Consider the following 6,786-nt stretch of genomic DNA (forward strand, 5'->3'; position numbering starts at 1 on the left):
ATCAGGGATAGGCCTTCTGGCTGCCTCTCCCCTTCCCCTCTCTAGGACATGAGGGTTGTGTGGGCCCTCCATGGGTTGGGGGTGGTGGTTTATTGCCCTCCACTGGTGTATAGGAAGTTATGGAAGGGAAAATAAGTATAAAATGTACAAGACTAGCACTGGGAGAAGGGTTCCAACTCTCCCATGGGGCCGAGGCAGGTGTTGGGTCCCCTCCAAGTTTCCCCTACCCTTCCCCAGTTCCTTTGTGTGGCATGGTTGTTGTCTGATGTGGGAGGCATGGGATTCACGGGGGACACCCGCTGCTTTAGCCCCCCTTGGGAACCAAGAATCCCAGGCATCCTGACCCTTATATTGACTTGATAGTGTAAAGCACTGTAGGTCAAAAAGAGGGTTAGCATCTCTTTGCCAGCTGGGCAGTTACAAAATAGTGAGTGCATTTTGACAATTCCTTATTTTTCTCAGTCAATCAATAATTCATTGGGGTAGTAGTTTACAATCCTCTTATTGTAAACTGTACTAAAATTGTAATAATAAGGCATATAGAATTGTATAGCCTGCCTGTAAAGCCAGTAGTCAGGGCCACTATCACAGCAGCTTGGCCCATGCAGGTTCGCATTGGATTCGGAGAGTCGGTAAAGAAACAATGGAGCCAAAAACTTGTTGGCCATCATCTTTAATCCTAGCTTGCACCTGGTGGGCAAGTAAAAACACACACTGGGCTCCAAAACCCACTCACATTCAGTGCTCACAAAGCTACTGACTTATCTGAGTTTCCTAGAATCAAAGGTTTCTAGCTCACCAGACTTATTCACCTCTGTTCCCCATCTCCTTCCTTCTCCCTGCACAAACTCTGCACAAACTGGCTTCCCACTCAACACTCCACCATCTTCGCTGCTTCTCCTGGCCTCTTCCACATGGCCTTTCTCTGCTCTCCTCTCTGCTCTCTCCTCTAATGATAATCTCAGGAACCAAGAGGGCAAACTCCCATTTTGTCCCATTTTATAGTATAGAAATCAAAACCTTTAATCCAATATACAAAATAGGGAAGTCTCTAAGTCACTTACCTGAGGCATGATGGGATTGCACTACCCCACATCAAAAAGGGTGGGAAAGGCTTAATTCCAAAACCAAGCCCAGACTACAAGGATCCTGCCTGCCCACAGCCCGCCCCCAACACACATTAAAATCACCTGGGTGACAGCTTCCACGTGGGCAGCGCCATTTTTAACAAAGTGAGCATAATATATTTTATCTTCTCAACAATCCACCCCTATGCTCACTTTACTACCCACAATCTATACCACCAGCATTCCTGTGCAAGGAAATTAGGCACATTACACAAATTACAACAACATGGCAAATCATACAGTTTCAACAATCACAAAGGTACACTTCACCAGTCTGAGCACTTTGCCCAAAGCGCAAAATGTCCTTGGCCTATGGGAAAAACTTCCTGGGGCAGGGGAATGCTTCCAACAAAGCCATCCCCCAGCCCCATCAGGGTATTTCACATTGTCCAAAGTCCATAATCTGTAAATCCATCCAACAAAGGAGTCAGTGCCCACTCCGGGCATAGTCCAAAAATTCAGTCCACGCACATAGGGCGTCAGCCACCCCCCTCATTCCTGCTGCCCTGGCAGGTCTTACACTGTCCCAAAGAGGAGCACATGGCAATGGCAGTCAGCATTTCCATCTCTGCTTCAGAGAGCATAATAGCGTCCAACCAAGTGTCCCCAAATCGCAGACCTACCAGAGCAGTAGTAGGTGCTGCTTCCAGCTGGGCTCTCATTTTATGGAGACTGTGGATTGCAACTCCAGCTCAATTCTCCTCATCCTCCGAAGAGGAACTGAAAACACCAGCTCCCACTGCCGGGCTTGCAGCCCCGGCCCCGGCCTCCTGCCGCTGCTGGCTCTCCACAGCATCCAGGGCAATTTGCAACTCACGCACCTGTGATTCCTCCTCCAGTAGCTGCTCCATATCCAGGCAAATCTCGCGAACCTGGTCGGGCTCCTCCTCCAGCACTTTCTCCAGCTCCAGGGTCAGCATCTGTTTCTCTGGCGTTTGCTCCAGCTCCTTCCACTGCTCAGTTTGCAGGTCCCGGGCAGCCTCTTCCACAGAGCTCTCGGTTTCCTCACACATGGCTGTAAAAATCAGCCAGCCTTTGGTCCCCTAAAGGACAGCCATGGGGAACCATAACAGCAGCCAGTCCACTACTCCACCACTCAAAGGTGGTGGTAGCTCCACAGAGATCTGTATTGAATCCTGCCACAGACTACGCCAAATGTAAAGCCAGAAGCCACGGCCACCATCACAGCAGCCTCCTGGCCCATGCAGGTTCGCATTGGATTCGGACAGTCAGTAAAGAAACAACAGAGCCAAAAACTGATGGGCCATCATCTTTAATCCTAGCTTGCACCTGGCGGGCAAGTAAAAACACACGCTGGGTTCCAAAACCCACTCACATTCAGTGCTCACAAAGCTACTGACTTATCCGAGTTTCCTAGAATCAAAGGTTTCTAGCTCACCAGACTTATTCACCTCCGTTCCCCATCTCCTTCCTTCTCTCTGCACAAACTGGCTTCTCACTCAACACTCCACCATCTTGGCTGCTTCTCCTGGCCTCCTCCACGTGGCCTTTCTCTGCCCTCCTCTCTGCTCTCTCCTCTAATGATAATCTCAGGAACCAAGAGAGCAAACTCCCGTTCTGTCCCATTTTATAGTGTAGAAATCAAAACCTTTAATCCAATATACAAAATAGGAAATCTCACATGCAGCCCCATGTTCATTGCAGCATTGTTCACAGTGGCCAGGACATAGAAACAACCAAAAAGCCCGTCAATAGATGGCTGGATAAAGAAGATGTGGCACATATACACTATGGAATACTACTCAGCCATAAGAAATGATGACATCAGATCATTTACAGCAAAATGGTGGGATCTTGATAACATTATACGAAGTGAAATAAGTAAATCAGAAAAACCCAGGAACTGCGTTATTCCATATGTAGGTGGGACATAAAAGTGAAACTAAGAGAAATTGATAAGAGTATGGTGGTGTGCTCGCTTTGGCAGCACATATACTAAAATTGGAATGATACAGAGAAGATTAGCATGGCCCCTGCGCAAGGATGACATGCAAATTCGTGAAGTGTTCCATAAAAAAAAAAAAAAAAGAATATGGTGGTTATGGGGGGAGGGAGGAGAGGGAGAGGGAAAGGGGGAGGGGCACAAAAAAAGCTAGATAGAAGGTGACAGAGGACAATCTGACTTTGGGTGATGGGTATGCAACATAAGTGAATGACAAGATAACCTGGACTTGTTATCTTTGAATATATGTATCCTGATTTATTGATGTTGCCCCATTATAAATAAAATTATTAAAAAAAAATAGGGAAGTCTCTAATACAAAGTCACTTATCTGGGGCATGATGGGATTGTACCACCCCACATCAAAAAGGGTGGGAATGGCTTAATCCCAAAACCAAGCTCAGGCTACAAGGATCCTGCCTGCCCACAGCCCGCCCCCAACACACATTAAAATCACCTGGGTGATGGCTTCCATGTGGGCAGCACCATCTTTAACAAAGTAAGCATAATATATTTTATCTGACCAACACTGCCAAATCCAAAGACTTCTTTTTTGTACCAAGAATGCCTTGTTGTGTAAAAAATATTTTCCATGTTAGAGATATATATGTTATTTTAAGAGCCTTTTGTTAACTCTCCTTTTTCATAGCCCTGTTTCATAGCCCTGTGATGTTGAAATCTTGGTTTGGGTATTAGGGAATATGTATTGGTTATTAATAATGTCTTTTTATGTAATTTTTATGTAATGTTTAGTTTATTATCATTTTTGGAGCAGTATTGTTCAATGTTAGGTCACAAAACCTAGAGTAAAAAAATATTACTATTGATTAGCCTAAACAGTAAAATTACAGCATAAATAAGGTATGTTTTCTTAAAATGTAAAAGGAATTTGTAATTATGTAAAATATAAAATTTATTGGTCATTCCAATTGGTGCTTGTAACTAAATCATTAGAATGTAACACATGAATGTAATAGAAAATAATTTAAATCCTTTTTTTCCAGTGACCTCTAGAATTAAAAAACTTAGAATTCCCTAATCAGGGAAGCCTCAAGCTCTAGCAGGACTGCTAGAATCTGTAAAACAATCGAGACCACCTCAAAGATTCTAGCTCCCAAGTAAGTGAGGAAAATTTAGACATTTTCCCTCAGTTTTCGTTAGCCAGGATCAGAAAAGATACTGAGGCAGTCAACTTAGCCTTTGCATAGCAATCAGCTCTAGAAATTAGAAAAGAAATGTATTATAAATTAAAAAAAATAGCATCATCAGTTGCTAAAAATAAATGAATAAAACTAAGCATTTTGGAAGGGACATTACTCCTCCCTCACTCACATAACTCTGCCTGGCTCCCAAGATGGCTGGTAAGTCAATGACGGGTAAGATTCCTGAAAGAAGGATGACCTAAGACAGGCACAGTCAATAGCGGGGGCATAAAGAGAAAGCTTAAAAGCTAGCAAAGGTGAGTGTTGGGCAGATAAAATATATTATGCTCACTTTGTTAAAGATGGTGCTGCTCATGTGGAAGCCATCGCCCAGGTGATATTAATGTGTGTTGGGGGTGAGCTATGGGCAGGCAGGATCCTTGTAGCCTGGGGCTTGTTTTTAGGACTAAGCCTTTCCCAGCCTTTTTGATGTGGGGTGGTGCAATCCCACCATGCCTCAGATAAGTGACTTTGTATTAGAGACTTCCTTATTTGTGTACTGGATTAGAGGTTTTGATTTCTGCACTATAAAGTGGGGCAGACCGGGAGCTTGCTCTCTGGGTTCCTGAGATTAGCATTAAAGATGAAAGCAGAGAGGAGAGCAGAGAAAAGCCACGTGGAGGAGGCCAGGAGAAGCAGCCAAGATGGTGGAGTGTTGAGTGAGAAGCCAGTTTGTGCAGAGTTTGTGCAGGGAGAAGGAAGGAGATGGGGAACAGAGGTGAATAAGTCTGGTGAGCTAGAAACCTTTGATTCTAGGAAACTCAGATAAGTCAGTAGCTTTGTGAGCACTGAATGTGAGTGGGTTTTGAAGCCCAGTGTGTGTTTTTACTTGCCCACCGGGTGCAAGCTAGGATTAAAGATGATGGCCCACCAGTTCTTGGCTCCGTTGTTTCTTTACCGACTGTCTGAATCAATGCGAACCTGCATGGGCCAGGCTGCTGTGGTGGTGGCCATGGATACTGGCTTCACATTTGGTGTAGTCTCTGGTAGGATTCGATACAGATCGGTATGGAGTCACCACCAACTCTGAGTGGTGGAGTAGAGGACTGGCTGCTCTTATAATTACCCATGGCTGTGTTTTTGGGGGCCGTAGGCTGGCAGACTTTTACAGCCATGCATGAGGAAACCGAGAGCTCTGTGGAAGAGCCTGCCTGGGACCTGCACACCAAGCCGTGGAAGGAGCTGGAGCAAACGTGGGAGAAACAGATGCTGACCCTGGAGCTGGAGCAAGCACCGGAGGAGGAGGCTGACCAGGCTCATGAGATTCGCTTGGAAATAAAGCAACTGCTGGGGGAGAAATCACAGGTCTATGAGTTGCAGATTGCCCTAGATGTTGTGGAGAGCCAGCAGTGGTGGGAGGTCGGGGCTGAGGCCGGAGCTGGAGCTGCAAGGTCTGCGGAGCAGAAGGCGGCAGCAACCCGGGACTTGAGCCTGGCAGTGGGAGCTGGTGTTTTCAGTTCCCCTTTGGAGGATGAGGAGAATTGGGCTGGAGTTGCAATCCACAGTCTCCAGAAGATGAGAGCCCAGCAGCAAGGGGTTCTTACTACGGCCCTGGTAGGTCTGTGATTTTGGGACATAGGGCGGGTTGCCATCATGCTCTCCGGAGCAGAGATGGAAATACTGACTGCCATTGCCATGTGCTTCTCTTTGGGACAGTGTAATTTCTGCCAGGACGGCAAGAATGAAGGAGGTGGCTGACACTCCATATGTATGGACTGATTTCCTGGACTACGAATGGAGTGGGCACTGGCTCCTTTGTTGGATGGACTTATGGATTTCGGACAATGTGAAATACCCGATGAGGTTGGGGGGCAGCTTTGCTGGAAGCACTCCCCTGCCCCCGGGAAGCTTTCCCCATGGCTAGAAAGAAGGCCGAGTTCATTTCGCACTCTTGACAAAGTGCTCAGAGACTGGTGAAGTGTATGTACCTTTGTAATTGTTGAAATTGTATGATTTGTCATGTGTTTGTAATTTGTGTAATGTGCCTGATTTCCTTGCACAGGGATGCTGGTGATGTGGATTGTGGGTAGTAGAGTGAGCATAGGGATGGATTGTTGGGCAGATAAAATATATTATGCTCACTTTGTTAAAGATGGCCCTGTCCACATGGAAGCCATCGCCCAGGTGATATTAATGTGTGTTGGGTGCAGGCTGTGGGCAGGCAGGATCCTTGTAGTCTGGGGCTTGGTTTTAGGACTAAGCCTTTCCCACCCTTTTTGATGTGGGGTGGTGCAATCCCATCATGCCTCAGATAAGTGACTTTGTATTAGAGACTTCCCTATTTTGTATATTGGTTTAAAGGTTTTGATTTTTGCTCTATAAAGTGGGGCAGACCCGGAGCTTGCTCTCTTGGTTCCTGAGATTAGCATTAGAGGAGAGAGCAGAGAGCAGAGAAAGGCCACGTGGAGGAGGCCAGGAGAAGCAGCCAAGATGGTGGAGTGCTGAGTGCGAAGCCAGTTTGTGCAGAGTTTGTGTAGGGAGAAGGAAGGAGATG

The 6,786-nt window shown here is 46.2% G+C and overlaps 1 non-coding gene across 1 annotated transcript; it reads left to right on the top strand.

Moving 5' to 3' along the window:
- Positions 1-3,059: 3,059 nt before the first annotated feature.
- LOC136317950 (U6 spliceosomal RNA) lies at positions 3,060-3,166 on the top strand. Its single transcript, XR_010727939.1, has one exon. It is a non-coding gene; the product is annotated as a U6 spliceosomal RNA (small nuclear RNA).
- The last annotated feature ends 3,620 nt before the right edge of the window (positions 3,167-6,786 follow it).

This window comes from Saccopteryx bilineata, chromosome X, assembly GCF_036850765.1.
Source record: "Saccopteryx bilineata isolate mSacBil1 chromosome X, mSacBil1_pri_phased_curated, whole genome shotgun sequence".
Lineage (NCBI taxonomy): Eukaryota > Metazoa > Chordata > Mammalia > Chiroptera > Emballonuridae > Saccopteryx > Saccopteryx bilineata.